The following is a 19,791-nucleotide window of genomic DNA, read 5'->3' on the forward strand; positions in this document are numbered from 1 at the left end:
TTGTTTTGTCTTTAGATTTTTGTTAACAAAATATAAAAAATTTTATGAATGGGTTTTTTTGCAATTGAAATTTTTAATATAAACTTTTGCTTTTGTGAAAAATGACATTTTTTAGTGTATTCGGAGCTATTTGGACCTACCTAAGCAAATCGCCCTTTTAGGTGCATAGATGTGAAAAAAATAATCGATGAAAAGTCCTAATTGTTAGTATGACACATAAGCTACATTTTGGTGCCATAAAAGTTCATTTGCACCACTCCATGGCAGCGCTAGGTGGCGATTTGCAAAACTCTACTCTTTTCCATCCTTTTACAACGTAGGGGCAATTCAGACCGTCATTTTTTTTTACTTTTTTACAATGTAACTATATTTAATATTTATTAGAGAAACTCCTCAAGAAGCAAAAAAATAAATTCCTATACAAAAACTTAATTTGGTTAGTCACAGCTGTCGATTGGCGCATCGTGTATTTTCTTTGCTATGCCGTGTGCAATCGCCTGCATTGTCGCAAACCGCTAAACGATGTTTGATAGAATAAGGGGTCCGAATAGCCCCGTACGCTCATTTCGTACAAAAGCGGTTAGCGTCTTGAAAATATCCGTATTTTCACCCAAACAAAACTCATTCCATAGAATAAGAGCCTCAAGTTATCTAAAATACATCTCATTCATTTTTTTTTTTCAATTTTATTTGTTGCTTTAATTACGGTTTTTGCATAACAGTGATTTTTGTTTTGAGAATGGCATAAAAATGAAACACGTTGTATCGCCTTTCTAAAAAATAGATTCGGCTGTCGAAATTAATGTTTAAGAATAGCGGTTCAACGAATATGTACGACAGTCAGAAAGTCTTACGATTTTCTAAGAAATCGAGGGGGTCCGAATTACCCCCACTGTCTTAATAGCCCCGGGTTCCCCTATATTTTTTTCGTATAGAAGTAATCATTCTCTCTAGCTCATTCTCAGATAGTTTTTCTGTATGAAATAGACCAATTTTTTTTTTGGAAATTGATGCACTTCGAAACGTCTACGCTCTTTTAAAAAATTGCTCTTGTATCAAAATATTGCAATTGCCAGAGAAAATCACGGAGATTCATGAACCGAACACAACTGCAAAGTTTCGTTCGAATCGACGATGGTCATATTTTGCGGTTGGCCGGTTTCTCATGGAATCCCTCTATTCCAACCAACATAGCACTGGCAATATGTACATTCTTTTATTTTTGAGAATTGAACAAGTAATCGAAAACAAATAAGTGTCTCTTCAATGTCTATGATAGTGAATGGTGAGTTAGCGAGAAATGAAAACCCACAACAAATTTGGCCGTCAGTTGGCTTTGGCTCAATACAGGACAATGTAAATCCTTGGAAGTATATACACAGCGCGGGACATCAATACGTAACTCCGGAGTGCGACTAAAATGTTGCAACTGGGTGTACCTTTAGGTTAGTAAGTTGGGATTAACGTTTCGATCTCACCACTTGTTAGCGAAGTGGATTTTTTATTGAAAAACAAGCCAAATTTTGTCCAGTTTCATCACATCAGGAACGCAGTACTGCTCTTATTCACTGTTGTAAACACCTAGTGTGAAAATAAAGATCAATTTTCGTGAAATACATTCGTTTAAGGAGATCTTCGTGTTGAAATCGTAACCAAAATATGTTTTAGAAAAGTGAATTTCATTGGCATATTGTTACTTGGTTTTCGTAGATTAACGTAGTGTAGTGTCAGCCCTACTATAATGCATGGTCAAATGGAACAGACAAACGAATCCTCGGCATATACACTTTACATTTCAATTAGCGCTTGAAACTGTGTTAATGCAGTTTACATCATTTAATTTTTAGCAACATCTGATTTTTTTGGCGACTGCTTTGTAATTACCCAGCATCTTTCGTTTCACTGAAGTTCCGGGCAGTTTCGCGCATTGCAGTCTTTGGGCAAAAAATTTATCTTGATGACTCTGTACCAGAACTTATTTTGCATAACGGCACGATGTCAAATCAGTCCAAAACACCGATGAACCACAGGTCTAAAAAAGGTAGTCCTGGTTGTGATAAAAAACTTGACTTCATTTGTCGCAATTGCAGATTGCTTGCCAGACTATATATTTCGAACTATGGTTTGTTAGTACTTTTCGGCGATATTAATTTCGAACTATAGTTTGTTAATACTTTTCGGCGATATTAATTTTATCTCTGGCGGTAAAATATCAGGCACTCTGGAAAACTTCGGAAAGTTCACTGAATAACTTAAAAAAAATGTTAAAATCGGGCTAATACTTTTATGAAAGGCCTTACTTGGCAGCAGTTTCAACATGAATGTTATCAATGACGTTGCAAGGTTGTCATTGTTTTTTTTCTGGTCATTAAAATTAAAATATAAAAGTCAAAACATGTAGCCTCAAAACATAAAAATTCAAGATCTATTCAGTAGAGACTTTGTAATTAATTCCGCAAAACAGCTCAATTTCAGGCCTCTAGAGAAGAGGACCCCTTAAACAATTATACATAGCCGAGCGCATTGTTTGCAAAATCAACCTTAGAAGCATCATGAAGTACAAGGAATTCGTGTGAGTTCGAATAGTGAATTTACGGTAAACTGCCCTACTCCATTAATCCTCCTACTTGGACAAGAAACTCTTTATCCTCAAACAACGTTATGTAACTATGGAGGCCAAATTGCTATAATTAATTCTGCCAGTTTCTGCTAACTACGCATTTAATTTTACGTATGCTACTATCTTCCCTTATCTTCTTTTTAGCAATTTCCATTAAAAAATGATCCTCTTTGGAAACCTAGAAATAATATACAACATGCTGATTTAATCTCTATTCAATCTTAATCATATTCATCGAATGCTACTCGTAATATGTTTACGCCTGTTCAACTAACTAGCCCCTTCCCTAAATAGTGCCCAGGGGCCCCGAGTGGTCTCAAAACAGGGCCATTTTGAGACCACTCGGGTCCCCTGGGCACTATTTAACTGCAATCAAACACACATTTCATTAGGATTTCTTTAAACTGAACAAACTTATTTCTTTGTTTATTTTGTGTTTATTTGGCTAAGTAGGGCATTTAACGTTCGTGGGAAATGCGCATGGTATTTTCTGAGTGGAATAATTTGTGTTGAATTATGGACGACGATGTTTCTTTTTGTTGTTCTTATCTTCATCTTTCATCTACTTTGGAGGTTAGCACAATATACCCACTGATCGTTTGTGATATGTCCTATATACAAAGTCTGTTGTGTCAGGTTCAATCTTTCGTGGAGAAAAAAAAACAATGCATAATTGTGTCATTTTATTGCTTGTAATAAACCCAAAGTTTATATGCGATAAATAATACTTGTATTGCGAAATATTCATTTACATAGCTATTAGCATATATTTTTGGACAAATGTCTCGAGACAGTAAAGGTACGCTTTTCATTATATTGTATTGCTCATGGAATGCCGCTTTCACCGGAATAACGAAACAAGTAATGATAAAATAGATCACTGCCGTTTGCTTCAATTAAACATTACTCTCGACAGCCGGTTGTACGGAGTTTAAGTTGCATTTCTACAAAATGAGAATTTCCGAATAAATTCAGTAAACCTTAAATCGTTCAAAAATACTCGGCAGCCGGCTACCCAGAATAATAAACAAATGTGAACACACCTCCGGGCATGATCGTATCACTTATCAAGGTAACTTCATATTTGTGTAACTTTTTTCCCGATTCGACTAACAAAAAGCTCCTTCCCGTGGCAAGCGTGGAGATGTAGAGGTATACACAGTTTTCATAACAACGTTTGTTACACTAACATTCCTTTCCTTCTCCGATGAATATTAGCACATAGCCGCCACCGTTATTCGCATTTCAAAGTATAGAACACTCGAAACGTGCACATTAAGAATGGCTAACTACTTCCAGGCTTCATTCGTTGATTCTCTGAGCAATTTCGCTTGTTCTGCTCAGTCACGTAGTAGCAGCTACGAATTATGCGGTTAAAACCGTTTTTTAAAATGTTCTTCGCCTCCAATTTTGAAATCAAGGAAAAAAGAAATATATGATCGTTGCAAATCTCAATAGCATCGGAAGCCTGTAATAATTTCAGATCGAAATAGCATCGAATAAGTTTCGGTTTGTTACAATAAATTTCAATTTAAAAACTCGTCGATCCGCGTTCGAAAACAAAAATGCTCCAAAAATGAAATTTTTTAGTTTTCATGAAATTATTTCGTTGTACATGCCTGACTCGATGGCATGCAAACCATATGATAGCAAATCCAACAATTTTAAGAAACTGGAAATTGGCAACTTTCCTTTCTTCCATATGGTTTACACACTGATGGTACTGGTTGTTGATTTTGAGGTACTTGACGCAGCTTTAGCAGTTATCCTTATTGCCTGACCAACCGATTTAAATTAAGCAGTCTGTTCGCGGAACAGGCACGTGAATGCAAATATTTTTCTGTGTAATGGTATAATCCCATTGTGTTCTGTACTACAGCAACAGGTAGGGTCGGTCCACCAGTATGCTCTCCACAAAAACAATATTTGAAATATCTGGGAAGTAGTTTTTCACCGTAAATCTTCCGTAATCGATTCCACTTCTACGAAATATGACAAAAATCATATAATGGCCACTTTGCAAGTAAGTGGCCCACATAATCCATATATGTGGGGATTAGGGTGGAAGTTATTTTTGCGATATTGAAATTTTATTCATTGCTGGTCAAAACATCAAGATATAAAAAAAATTGGCAAAATTTGAGCGAAATTGGACCATTTTAACACGTGCCCTAAAGCGATTAAACTTCAATCGCTGAGAAATAAATGTATTTTTTATACGTTTAATATGAACGTTCCAAACTCTTTTCAAAGTAATAGAAAAAATTTGAAACTTGGTAAGAGTTTGAGCACACTATGAAAGATTTTAAAGAAATTATTTGAAATAAAAGAAGGAAACCCGATATTTGAGCATTTTTGCAAAACAATTTTTTTTTAACGAATCCGAAAACCATTCATAGTGAGCTCAAACACTACCAAGTTTCAAAATGTTTCGATAACTTTAAAAAAAGTTATGAATTTTCATTCAAAACGTATGAAAAAATACATAAACATCATATATAAAACTTCAATCGCTTTGGGGTACGTGTTGAAATGGTCCAAAAATTTTTTCCAATATTTTTATGCCTTGATTCATTTTTGACCAGCGATAAACAAAATTCCAACATCGTAAAAATAACTGCCACTCTAGTGGGGATTTTGAAATTAAGCGACTTCAGAAATCCAAAGCTTCATTTGTATTTATACAAATTCTTGGTCTTACAAGAATACACGGGAAGTCAATAGCCACAGTATATGGCAGTAGTTCCATTTCTTGCTTATGCGATTATTTTTTTCTCGACGGGTCACGAAGGCAAAAATAAAAGACCTCCATTTATCTTCAGACAATGCATGTAGGATAATAAATATGCATGTAAATGTTTTTGTCGTTTACTTTGGGCAGGCTCGGGTAGAAGCAGAAAGCACACAAGGTATCGTGACCGTTGTCTTTGGTGGTTTGGAATAGACTGATATTGCAAGATTGTTCAAAGCCAAAAAAGTTAAGGATAAGGTGAGTTACCTCTTGAAAGCTTTCTTCTGTGTGAGCAGTGCGATGAACTGCTTTCTATTCAGGCCTGCTGCACAAATTGTGCGATCCCATCGTAAACCGTCCAGGAAGTTGAGAATCTTCTTAAAATCTATTGTATTGCTTTATATTGACCAATTACTGTATGTTCAAAACTTTTTCCTCTCTTCGCGGGTCCATCAAATCCATCTTTCCTAAGAATTTTACCACTTCTGATTGTGATCAATCAAGAATAAGAAAGAAACAGCGGTTATCATTGCTTAGATTCTCCGACTAAAGGTTTTTCCAGCCAATTCGATCGGTCCATTCGCTGTCTTCCTTCGAGACAGCCAAAAACCACCCAACCATTCGTCGAGACAAACGTAGAGTTGTGATCAATAATCCAGAGCATGCAAATATGATTATTTGTGATAGCCATTTTACGTAAATTTATCGCGTATATGGACCCGTTCTGGAAGTTGAGATAGATGGTGCGGTTAACGATGAGAATTTAACATGAAAAGATCAAGGTAAATATGGAGTTTGCTGTTTTACAAATCACTGATTTAAGCAACGTACGATACAAGCGACGATACCAATTGTGTTCAGTATCAATCGCGGATGATAGGACCAGATCCTATCATCAATGAAAAGCATTTCAGGTGACCTTCATCGATCCCGCTGTGCCGTAGTACGTCCTCTTCGGCAAAGCACTTTTCACTGATCTCTTTTTTGTTGCCATGAACAGTATCAGGTACAAGCAGCTGGATCGCACAGTAACCCATTCTTGCAACAACGATTCAGCAAGTGCGGATCATTTAGTCGATACTAGAGCAGTAGTGACGCTAAAAAGAATCAACTGTGGAGAGCAGCCACATAACCTTCCCTTACGTCCCACGTACAAGCTTTGCTAGGAAAAACTGGATTCGTGTCCTCCAGCTACTACAATAAGTGAATTTGTTTTATCCATGTCACTTTGAGTTTCAATCAAGGTAAAATACACATGAAACCTAGTCGGTTTGGCGAGTTTGTAGCTTTGGGATTATGATATGTGGCAATATCTAACAAGACTTTTAAACTTTTAAAAAGATAATGACGGTTCGAGCTCGTTCGGTACGAGCCAATTCATACGTAATACAGTCGGAGCAGAATGTTATATCTAATAGCACTTCTCTGTCAGATCGCCAGATTTGTGCTACTTAAGTATTTCATCAGTCCAGTGCCTCTCTAATTTATATCTGAGCTGCCCCACATTAAGTGATTGGCATTTACATCACTACCGATTATGAGAGGAGATAACGACTCACAACGAGTCGCGAGGTCGGATATAAGACTTGCGTCAATAGCGCTATTCACAAGTATACATGTACGAGGCATTTTACGTGGATTTGTCATGGCATTTTTGTTGAAAGCAACGAAGACAGAGTTGAGTCTATACGATCAAACAAGCTCTTGCCCAATCGACCCTTCACCGCAGTTTATAGCCGATTCTTGAAATTTTCTTAAACATCCTGGTTTTTTTTTCTCAATGTTTTAGTTGCATATTTTCATGTATTCCCAACTTAAATCTGATCAGTTGCGTTCTCGAATGCATTAACTGTTGTACACTTTTCGATATATAGATTTGCTCATTCGTTTATTTTCAACTAATACTTATGCCAAGTTTTGCTTTTCGCAATTGTACAACACAACGATTTACTGTTATGAATATTAACCCGTCAATAAAAACACTAACTATGACTAATTTTTGACACGTTAAACATATTTATTATCATAACATAAAACACATCCGATAACTACATAGTCACGGACATTCGTTCGTCTCGTGATGCATATATGTTCTCCATTTCAAATTGCGCCTAACCGTTAAACGACAGATATTTTTTTAGGTTTAGTACATTGAACAGAAAGCAGCAAACTAGCTCTACTTAAAGTTCACCCTCAGTTAGACAGAATCCTCCGTGACAATCGAACTCAGCACCACTAGAAACTACTAAATCAAACTACGACGGTCCACTCAAACATGCGTTGCTAATGATGCTAACGTCCAAACAATCCCTCACTCATTTCACTAATGATCGAATCCATAACCGAGACCGACACGCGGATAGAAACGCATGGACAAAGTCATAAAAAATATTTCGATTAAGCAGCTATAAAACCCGAAAAAAGAAGCTATAAAATACGGCTTGAGTACCTGCGAGCTGAGCGACCATCATTGACACACACCGTGTTTAAACAATCAAAACCAAACAATCAACCAAATAGGCTATTCAGCGGAAACATAATGATCTGCTGGTCGACATCAAAACCAGAAGTTTGCGAAGTTTTTTTCAGTCATGGATCAGCGATCGCATCGTAAATCAACGCAAAACGATCATCCCCACCGAGCGACCGACCGACGCACGAGCGTGGATTATACATAGCGGTGCGTTGGAAGCGTGGAAGAAAAAGTTCATCGCTGTTAGCTGCCGGCGATAGAGACGGGGACGCTCTCGATATGAAATTATAACTTTCTTTAATCACTAGCTATCGGTCGATTTTGCAGTTACTGACTACTGTTTTGATGATAACATTATATGAAGAAAAACACGGTTTGAAAATAGAATCTATTTGAACGCTATGTACACATTAAATAAAAACTCTCTAAAATTGGAAGCTTACTATAAAAGACATTATTGACACTCCTCGTCGTAAAGGCGTTCAAGCGTTTCTAGAGGTATTTACATACCAATATATAGAACAAACTACACGAGCTCCGAAGGCGTTTGGAACATGATCACAATCAATTAACAAGTTCTGCGGTTTGAATACCCGATCTGTAGATCAGGATAAAATGCTAATAAAATGATATCTCCTATTGACATTTATTTGTAGTACAAGAATTCTTTTTTTTGTTTTATATACTAATGAGACACAACCTTTCGACTACTATGCCGAATGTTGAAATTTAACTATTTTGCATTAATCGGATAGGCTATCTAAAATTCACTTTTTATTAACCTGAACGCCTTCATTCAATTCCGGATTCAGTAAAAATAGAAATGACGCTAATTAAGCTGTTGTACTGAATGGAGCAATAGAACTTTGATACTATTCTATCGACAAAAAAATATTTGCGCAAAAATTATACATGCACAATCCACCTTCCCGGATTTGAACCAATTTTGTTGGGAGATTGTTTATCTAGGGATAAATTTTCATTAATTCAAATTTTTGTGTCGATTGAACCATAAGAGCACGCTCCGTTTTAACAAATTGTCAAAGGCCTATGCTTTTCTTTTAATCATATCTCAGGTACTGTTTGCACTAGTATCTCTCCGCGAGATGATTTTTGAAGAAAACTAACACTTATTGCATTCAAATTACTAGACGAAATTTCTTTTTATTCAATTTCTGACACTACCCACTAGACTGCCCAGAAAAATCATGTTTTTTGAAATCTCAATCGGCCCATCCCTGACTCGATTCCTAGTCCCACCAGGAGTACTTGCAACAAATTTGAAGCAAATCGGACAAGTCTAGCTACAGAACAAACGTTCCTGAAGTTTGTATAGGATTAACCCACTAACTCGCATTTCGCCGCTGGGTGGCACTATACGCATCGTATTATCACTGTAAGTGAAAATAAGAAAGATAATTTAATTTTCGACAACTTTGCCGAAGACTGCTAGTCAATCCGACTTTGTTAACCTTCCGGCACGGCTAGTGCACTGAGTGCACGCTGCTCTGAAAATCTAGCGAAATTGTCTTTGGGCACCAGCGGGTGTTCGTTCAGTGAGCCAATTGCGCGACTTCCGGAGGGTTAAAAGAAGTTATCAAACTTTTAACGAAGCGGTACCTGAGTCAGTTTTGCATTGGGCCTAACAGCGCATGGCTGTGTATCAGTACTCAATTCGCACGAACTAATTATTTTTGTGAAATAATCGTTAGGTTTAGCTCAATAGTATGTTCAGAACAATTATAGTACATAATACATTATGTTTTGGTTAGAAAATTTTAGTTCCACCTGTGACCGCATAGAGGGCGCCAACACTAACTTTTCATAGAAAATAGAAAGAATATCGAGAAGATGTATTGCAAAATGCTTGTTCTACAACTTTGTGGAAGACATCTAATTTCAATTTCTTTCCGTTGAAAAGCTAGTGATGGCGCCCTCTATGTGGCCACAGGTGGAACTAAAATTTTCTAACCAAAACATAATGTATTATAAACTATAATTGTTCTGAACATACTATTGAGCTAAACCTAACGATTATTGCACAAATGTCCGATTTGCTTCAAATTTGGTGCATGTACTCCTGGTGGGACTAGGAATCGACTCAGGGGTGGGCCGATAGTAGTCATTTTTTTTCTGTCACTCTACTAACCACCCATCTTTATAAACTGTCATGATTTTACCATTGCGTTCAATGCCAATTGCTGTTAACTCATATACAGTCAATCAATCACATCAGTATCTATAAATGTTGGCTTCCAAATTTTGCTCTTAGCCTATGTTCACCTGACTACATACGGGAAACATGCCGTTTTGGTCCAATATATGTTGATTCGTAATATTCACACAAGAAACGTAGTGCTACATCCATTAACAGCATTTTAGTCACTCGATGTGATCGCCAATTGCAATCCTTGAACGCGATGGAATAACAGGGTGACATCAATTGGCAAATCCGAAGAGTGACTAAAATGTTGCGACTGGTTGCATCTTTCAGTTAGTAAATCACGATTAACCTGTTGGTTTCAAATCTTTAGTATGTAGCGGCCGACTTGATCGCACACATTTTTAAATTACTCGTGAAAACATAGCCTTAGAGAGCAATAATACGTTTCAATTATTGAACACGTAGCGAAGCATCGTCTCACGTTTTTTGGTGTTCGTTGTGGAATAAAAAGAGAAGGCTGATGAAAATTCAGGATGAAAAGAAAGGAAAAAGGAGCGCCTCTTTTTTCGTTTCTATACGCTCAATTCAAGTAGGGGACTTGTGGGTAAAATGAACAGGGGGAGGGGGGGGGGGTAAAATGAACAGGTAGCCAAATCAAGTCAATGTTAGTTAAATTTAGAACAAACTTCACAGAAACGTGACCTGCCAAGTATTCAAAGGATATTGAAATAATTTCTTTTGATAAAAAGCTGTCGAATGTGAAATAAATATGATGAAAACCAAAATCGGCATTCATGTTTGTCGCTGATTTTAAATTCGGCATGTAGAATATAAGGTCTTTTGTAGTGAAAGTTTAATTTTATTGTGAAAATGGTGTTACATGACAGTAGTTGAACCTCTTGCAGATATTTCACAGCAATAAGTAGGGATCAGGACAAATCGGCTCAATCGGAACGGCTGTTAGAAAATAAAATGTCTTAGGGAGTAAAATGAACAGGTTGTAGTGGGGGTAATATGAACCATCTTGCTGCTCCAAGTACCAAGCCTCAACATTAATTGCTAAGTTCAAGTTGCTATATCTTCACTGTTCTCCAACAGATCCTTAAATTTTAAACACCTATGGATAACCCCAAGTTTGTAGATGTGTTTCCATGTCACAGAATTGTAAATTGGTTAGTATTACATGAAAATTTAATTTTTCCGTGACAAGTTTTTTTGCCTACAAAATGCCCTGTGTGTATGCAATGTTCATGAGCCGCTGGGACATCAGCATTGCTCGGAAATTGCTTTTCAACGCTAAGCATTGCATACATACAGAACATTTTGCAGGTCACTAGAAGGTGTTCATTTTACCACCAGCACATGTTCATTTTACCCACACGCTATAAACATGTCTCTTTTTTGGACATGTTTTGAAATCAAGAATAATGTTCGAAAACTTGTGTTTATGTCGAAATATTTTCACCAAATATGTACAAAACATGTCTAACAAGAAACGTATGAGGTGATTGTAGTATCTCAATCACTTATTAGTTAGAAAATAATGACTTTGCTTAACGTGTTCATTTTACCACCAGTTCCCCTACCTCTGGAATGGCGTTCCGATCCTCTCATTCCGATTAAAAAAAAGTTTTCGAAAGCATCTTTCGGTTCAGGCATTCGTACGGCTCTGATACGTTTCGTGTAACAATTAGAGAAATTATTTTCCAAAATATAGTTAAACAAATCGAACTTTTCCGACCAATTGTACTATTGGAAACCTTACAGGAGATATGTATTGAGGATCGGAAGGTAAAAATTTAGCAGCTTCTAGCACTACTAGGGAAGCACCTTTCTTCATCAAAACAGGTATTTCGTGTTTCTTTACTCCAACACGTATAAGGAAAAACGGTTTTGGACCGTTATAGTTATACGCTAAAAAAATTGGACATGCTATTATATTTATTTATTTTACTAATTTTATTAATTTTATTTATTTTTTAGTTTTATTCATTTTACTCATTCAATTCTTGCTCTGTACACATCTACTCGTTAAAACTCCTATTTATACCTTAGGCTATGACGACACATGATTGCTAGCTGTTTCAATGAGCTATATAAACTTCTCATCATCACTGCAGCGAGCACAAGTGAGACAGCATTGAGACGTTGGTATGTGTTATTCAAGAAATCTCTGCACTGTGTATAGCTAACTATGGAGTTCGAAATTGTATTGCACAAGTGTGAGGTTGGTTGAACACTAACGAATCATTTGGTAGTTCGCACTGTGAGTGAAAAAACAGATGCATTTACGCTCCCGGTGATTCGTTTTGGGTGTAGCCACGAGAGCCATCCACGTATTCGACTCAACACTCTCCAACAACGCAGAGATACAGCAAGAGCCTAGTTGTTACCTATTAGTTGTCAGTACGCATTGATTCTGTAGCCCTAGGGACCATTGATAAATTACGTAACGCTTTTAGGGGAGGGAGGGGGTACGACAACTTGTGACATGTTGTGACATATGGGGGAGGGGAAGTAAGCTAATACGTAATAAGGGAGGGGGTATAGATAAATTTGTGATATTTTGTTACATGGGGGAGGGGGAAGTCAATTTTGGACAATTTTTGTGTTGCGTAATTTATGTATGATCCCCTAAAAGCAGACTTCCCATGAACATGTACAATTTTGTACCTGTGTACAAAATTTCGTGCACGTGTTCAACTTCAAACAGGCTTCGTCTCGATGTATAAGTTCGCCTCGAACATCGAACTCAAGCGAACGATGTGCAAACTCCAGTTCAAACATCCGTGCACGTACACCGGGTGCGTACACGAGAACGATTCGCTCATGGCAAAAAGAGTCAGCGCTAGTGACGATGAGAGTGATGAAGAGAAAACTAGTGCCACGAACCGATGTGTACGCACACCGTGTACGTACATGGGGTTCAGTTGTGCAGGTGAACATGTGCACGTGTTTGGGTACGAAATAACGCGTTTGAGTTCGTACACGAAGTGTGGGTTTAATATGAGCACAGAACCAGAGCGAACATTGTGTACGATGTGCATATGGGAAGACTACCTAAAAGAACAAGTGAATGTCCAAGCGAGAACTAGAACGTTGCGCTGTTACATTCCCCTGAGAGCACCTTTTACCCAGTTAAGTCATAAAGCGAATGCGGCATTTTTATTCGTGTGACACATTCGTTCGACTTCCATTTGTACCGTAATGTGATAAGGTCCAGGTTTATGATTTTTTAAGAGTTTTTATATTAATTTATCATTTTTGGGACCGATAGCGGCCTGTTAATAATTTTCGTTTACAAATAATAAATAAATAAATGAATAAATAAAACAACAAATAACAAAATAAATAAATAAATAAACAAATAAACAAATAAATTAAAAAAATTATTACTTGCAACTTTTTCGAAGACTTCAAACCAATCCAACTTTCTTAAGAAGCTTTATTAAACATTTAACGATGTGATATCGGAGTCAGTTTTGCATGGGACTTAACAGCGCAACGTTATGAATTAGGGGCCATATTTTTACAATCACGTCACCTAGTGACTAGAAGGAAAGGACTGTAGGAATATGGCCCCAACAGTTGATTCAAATGATTTTTTTTTGGGAAAAATGGTTGGGTTTAACAAAATATTATGTTTGGTAGGATTTTAGTACATAATTAGCGTCATTTTTTGGCCAAAAAAAATTAATTCTACATTTATTCGAAGTGATGGAAATCTTTTCTAAGGAAGAAAATAGAATAATTCTTTAGGAGAATTATTGAAAAATGCTTGCTCTACAACTTCGCCGAAGACACCTTATTCCTATTTATCTCTGTTGAACAGTTAGTGCCGACAACCTCTGCACGGTGAAATTGGGAACTAAAATTTTCTAACAAAACATAACTCATCTATCTATCTTCTATCTATATATATATATATATATATATATATATATATATATATATATATATATATATATATATATATATATATATATATATATATATATATATATATATATATATATATATATATATATATATATATATATATATATATATATATATATATATATATATATATATATATATATATAAAAGTCAATGTTTGTATGTATATGATTTATGGACTCCCAAACGGTTTAATCGATTGCCGTAAAAATTTATACGTAGTAGACATTTGTTATGGAGCGTACTTGTGTGCTATTGGTTGGAGATTATCTGCCTGCCAGATTGCGCTTCGAAACAAATTGTGTTTTACTCCTATTTCGTTGAAAGTCGCAGCAACGCGCGACTGGTTCATACCAGTGTTAAAAATAATCGAAGCTCTTATTTGACGGCTAAAAATGAACCTGTTGCGACTCGCGGTGAATAGAAAAAAAAATTCATTCAACTAGCCATCTTATTCATTCAGTTGAATATCGTACAATATATTCATTACACTAATTATCTAGGAAAATGTTTTCAAATGCCGATAAAGCATATGAAACAACAATCATCATCGCTTACATTGTGACAGGGCCTACTTTGATGCGTTTGATTCGTTGCTGCATGGTCGCTTCGCGTAATAATCGGAGCCGAATGAAAATCTGCCTGGATGAATGGACGGTTTGTTCGTTTAACGTTTTCAGCTGCGTCACTGAATATTTAAAATGAATGCGGTTTAATATGATCAATTTTCATTCAATGAATTTGAATATTTTTAACTCTGGTTGACAATAGTATTATATACTAAAATGCTTCTTAATCCAACCATTATTTCGTAAAAAATATAAAGTTCGTGGAAATCAAGTACTAATACTCCACTATGTACTGTTAGGCCCCATGCAAAACTAACTCACGCATCACTTAGATAAAAGTTGAATAACTTTTAACAAAGTTAGATTGATTTGCAGACATCAACAAAGTTCTAGACAATTAAATTATCTTTCATATGATCGGTTGCAGTGATTTCTCTGATGCATATAAGGCACCCTAGCGGTTAAAATGCGAATTGGTAGGTTTATTCCATGAGAATTGTCAAAAAACCTATAAAACGGCAAGTAAATTGGTCCAACAACTATATTTGTCCGTTTTTTTTTTTCAAATTTAGAGCAGACACTCCTGGCGGAAGTGAAAATCGACTCAGGTGTGGGCCGATAGGGGTCATTCTTGTCTTGTCACTCTAGCCTACATGGTGATCAAGTCAGTTGCTTTATACTGAAGAGATGTAATCACGACGATGAGCCAAACTTATTACCAAAAATAATGATGCATAATTTGGTTAAATCAGCAGTTACTAAGTCATTTTTGCTTGTTTTGAAACCAGAACTTCATCAATCCAACGCATTTGATTTGATAAAATGTAATGTTCAATGTCGAACAGCAGTAAGATTCGAAATCGACTCAGATTCAGTGTCAAGCGAAAATGAAAAAAAACTGCTTGTTTTCCTGAATTTTTTATTCGATCATTTAAATGACCAAACAAAACAGGCTCCGATATTGTTATATATCAGTATATCAGTTCGATACAGTGCTACTGCTAAAATATTGAAACAAACCAAGTTGAATAGTTATATGTGCAGTCACAACTCTCCGTTCAGATTTCTATCGAACTACAAGTTTCCCCTATAAGTTCCGCCCAGACACCGGGTAAACAAGCCATGTTTGAACACCCAACATATGCCACATTCTCGCGTAATGAGATCTTTATAGCAAAAAATATATAAACCACCCACCTGTTAAATAATCGACCTTCCAGCCGCAGCCGCAGACAATTCACCGCAGCTTAAAATCTTTGTACTTTTTTCGCTAATGGAACTCGTAGATCATGCACAATCCACCATAACTCACACTCCTCGCCTCCCCATCGATCGCAAAAAAAGCGGATCACACTACGAGAACCGGTCCCCGCACATTCCCAACTCGATCGCTTTCTGTAGCAGCAGCAACAGCACGCGCATGCTCGAACCTACACCGGAATCGGTAAACAGCGCAATAAATTAACCCGATAGATCAATGATCTTGCATGTGCCGCACACACTCCGAGAGATGCAGTTTGCCACTTCTTCGTACGTCTTCTTCTGGCGACACTAGCCACACACTGCAACACACCGAAGTCACCACACTATTCAACCACCACAACCAACACGATCCACGCAATCGAAGGGCGATCACTTGCGGTAGAGAACTCGGCTCAGTAGGTAATGGCCCCTCCCGACACAAACCCGTATGGCACACCACAGTAGGACCTAATCAGTAAGTTGGTCACTTTCTTCCCATCGATTCAAGTCAGAACAGGGAGCATCCGCCAAAAGATGTCAACGCAAACAGACAAAATTCTAGAAGCGCGCGCGTCCGTCTACTCACTTGTGATGGCTGCGGCACTCTTCAGGCAGTCTGCGAATTTTTCGTTTTGTTTATTTGAAGTGAAAAAAACAATCCTGATATTTCATTCACTATTGTTTACAGTATACAGGGCCGGCCTCGGGATTGCAGCCGCAACCGCGTCACTGCAGATACTAGATCGCAAGGAATTTGGGGGAGGCGGTAAAGTGGTTTCACTTTTTAGCTGAACTGTTTCGTTTTTTTCGGGCTGGGGTGGTCACTGAAATCGAGAGAGAAGAAATTTGGAATTAGTTTGGAAATTATGGCTAGACTCCTGGGGTTCATTCTAATACGAAAAATATGTACAGTGTCGGGCAAAATAATGACCAGTTTAATGAAAATGCAAAATACGTAATTTTAGGGAAAAAAAATCCTTCGTTGATATCAAGTTATTTCTACACAAAACAATTCAACGAAAGCCTTATTTCTTATTACTTCTCGGATTCTTCTCGACATAGACCGAACAAAAGTACGGTACTAACGATGTTATGCTGTATCTCTTCCTACTAATTGGTTCTCGTGGTTTTCAGGGTATATTACGAATTGATACCAAAATATAAAAATTGAGAATATTTGACATTTCACTCTTCCCTCTTGGTTCTTCCACTCTTGAGTCATTCGCAATTCGGTCAATTCTTTCGTTCTTGGGTGGTACGTTGATAGTTTTGCGTTATTGCCGAACTCGCTTTTGTCTCTTTTGTTATCGGCTCTTTTGATCTTAACTCTTTCGGTCTTTGCGCTTTTACTCTTAACTGAATCGCTCTTTGTCATTGCGATCTTTGCTCATTCGCTTCAAAGTATCGGCACTTTGCTTCTGACTTTCTAGTTCTTAGCTTCTTCGCTATTTGACCATTCACACTGGGATCTTTTGCTCTTCGCTTTTCAGCCTTCGAATCTTGTGCTCTTAGCGCTTTACTCTTTCGTTCTTAGTTGTTTAGCATTTGGCGTTTTCACTCTTTACTACCGTAAACCGGGGTGACATTGATCACTTTTCGAAGTAATCATTACATATTTTTAGACGCAACACATTTTTTTCAAGTTTAATGTTTTTAAACAGTGTACTTATGTATGGAAAACAAGATTGGATGGTTTTACCTAAAATTGTCTGTTTATTTTTTCAAAAATGATGTCAAGTTGAAGTCCGTTTTCGTGTTCCGGGGTGACTTTGATAACCTGCATGTTCACCCACATTAAGTTATTGATAACAATGTTTTTCATTCAAATGTTTGTTTAAACTAATTCTGGGAAGATACTCGTTGTTAAATAGATGTTAATTAGTATTATACACAGTATTTCAATGTACTGTAAAATTCGAGTAATTAAAATTCGCATAATTTGTGCCCAACTAGAATAAAAGATTCTGAAAATCTTTAAAACTGCTAAAATCGTTTTGTTTCAGTATTTTATCAATGTACAAAAAGATTAATCCATTTTAACACGTTGGAACATTGAACAATAAAAAATGTTGCGAATTTTAGCTTAAAATAATTTGAAATAATTGCCAACTAGTTTCACAAAAAATGCATGAAAGATGAACAACCTCTTAAAACTAAATTTAGCATATCCCAATCTAAAGGAAAATAAAAACTCGCTTGTAATTTATTGCTCTTGCTCAAATCTGAGATTTATTCGTTTTATAAAAAATATACACTTTACGAAGCTTCGTAAAAATCAGGTAAAGTCAAATTTCGGTTTTTTTGTAGTTTTTGCACCCAAAAACCGAACAATATACTCAAAAAGTATAACAAATCAGTATTTTATAAGTTTGGAGTAAAAATCATTTCAAATTAAAATGATTCGGTAGACTATTCTGGTTAAATAAGCGATCTACGAAAAAAGTGTCAAGTGATCAAAGTTTACAGTACTTCAAATTGCTCTTGATTTTTTCGCATTTGACTTTTCCGATCTTAGCATTACCGCTGTTGGTTCCTTCAGCCTCGAAACTTCGCTGCTCTATCATAGGCTCATAACATGGTGCTAAAATGATTTTGAACTTGTCAAGTGACCTATTGTAGGTAGTAGGTCTCATCATTCCTACGTTATACTATTTTATGCTGTTTTATAGGAAGTGTTAGGCGAGCCTGGGTTAACAGAATGGTAAAAAAATTGTTTACGGTGTTTTCCAGCAAAATATGGAAATTGCTCAACATTTTCCATAGGAATGTCCCTGTTGTAATGAGGTATATCCAACGACACCTTAATCATCAAAAAAATGCTGAAGTTATTCTATTTCTCTCAAATCAAAATTTCTATCGCATCAACTCTTGAGGGGTATATGTGGCAATACAACTTCGATCAGCATTGTTCCATAGCGCTTGTATCGTACATGCATTTTCCGCTATGTATCGTTAGAACTTCCTCTCTTGGCCCTTATCGCTTGATTACTGGTTCTTGGCTCCTGGTTCTTTGCTCTATACACTCTTATGTCTAAACTCTTCCACTCTTATACCCTTTCGATCTTTCAACATGTGCTCTCTCGCTTTTCGCTCTTTCGCACTTGACTCCGACTTTTCGCTCATGGCCCTTTCGTTCTCAACTTCTTCGCTGTTGCTATTTCGCTTTTTCGTTTCGAGTTTAGGCTCCTAATATTTTATTATTTGCACTTGGTTTGTCATTCTTACACCTCTTTCGCTATTTGCTCTTTTACTCTTATCTATTTCGTACCAAGCTCTTCCGCTTTATATTCTCGCACTTCTGCCAATTCCAATGTTAACTCTCTTGTTCATGACTTCTTTCTAATCTTGGCGCTTTGAACTTGACTGCTGGCTTTCTTAGTTCTCATTACCTTTTGGCTTTTTCGATCTGGGGTGTCGTGCTCTCGACCCTTGCCAATTGATTATTGGCATCTTCCGCTCTAAAGTCATTCGCTCTTTCAATAATAGCACTCTCGCTTTCGGCTCGTGTGCTTAAGATTCTTGGCGATTTCGCTTTTAAATCTTTCGTTCTTAGCACTTTTAACTTATTAGCTTTCAGCTTTTTGTAGATCTTGATTCTTTCGCAATAAACTAGGTGGTTTATGTTATTTATGTTTACCATATATACAGGGGTGCACTTTTTGTAATTTTAACATCTTGAGAAAATATCCGTGAAGCAAGAAAGTCGTAAACGTCGGAAACGTCGGAGGCGAGCATAGTGTGCTCTACAAGCCGAGTTCGAGTTCCAACCCCACACATAGCGTTAGAAATTTTTCTAACCCAAAAAATGACAATGACGACACTCGAATGGCCGCAGTATAAAGTAGCCTTATCTCTCTCTAGTGATTGAGAAAGTTGACTGATTTATGTTGGAATTCCGAATGCAACAACTCATTCTGACTCAGTCGGTTTTGGGATCTGTTGTTATAATTGAGTCGAAGTCCAAGTACGTAATACTATCGTTCGTCGCTGTTGTGCTATCATATGACAAACGCCATTTTGGGGTAAACTGAGTTAGATATGCCACATCACTTG

At 36.8% G+C, this 19,791-nt stretch overlaps 1 protein-coding gene across 1 annotated transcript in view; it reads right to left on the reverse strand.

The window, feature by feature from the left end:
* Nucleotides 1-19,791, reverse strand: part of LOC131685527 (high affinity cGMP-specific 3',5'-cyclic phosphodiesterase 9A) — a 580,386-nt gene that overhangs the window by 550,445 nt on the left and 10,150 nt on the right. The window contains exon 2 of the mRNA XM_058969320.1: nucleotides 15,694-16,562. The gene's annotated coding sequence lies outside the window, so the exon portion shown is untranslated. The remainder of the gene's footprint in view (nucleotides 1-15,693; nucleotides 16,563-19,791) is intronic.

Source organism: Topomyia yanbarensis, chromosome 2 (genome assembly GCF_030247195.1).
Source record: "Topomyia yanbarensis strain Yona2022 chromosome 2, ASM3024719v1, whole genome shotgun sequence".
In the NCBI taxonomy this organism is placed as follows: domain Eukaryota; kingdom Metazoa; phylum Arthropoda; class Insecta; order Diptera; family Culicidae; genus Topomyia; species Topomyia yanbarensis.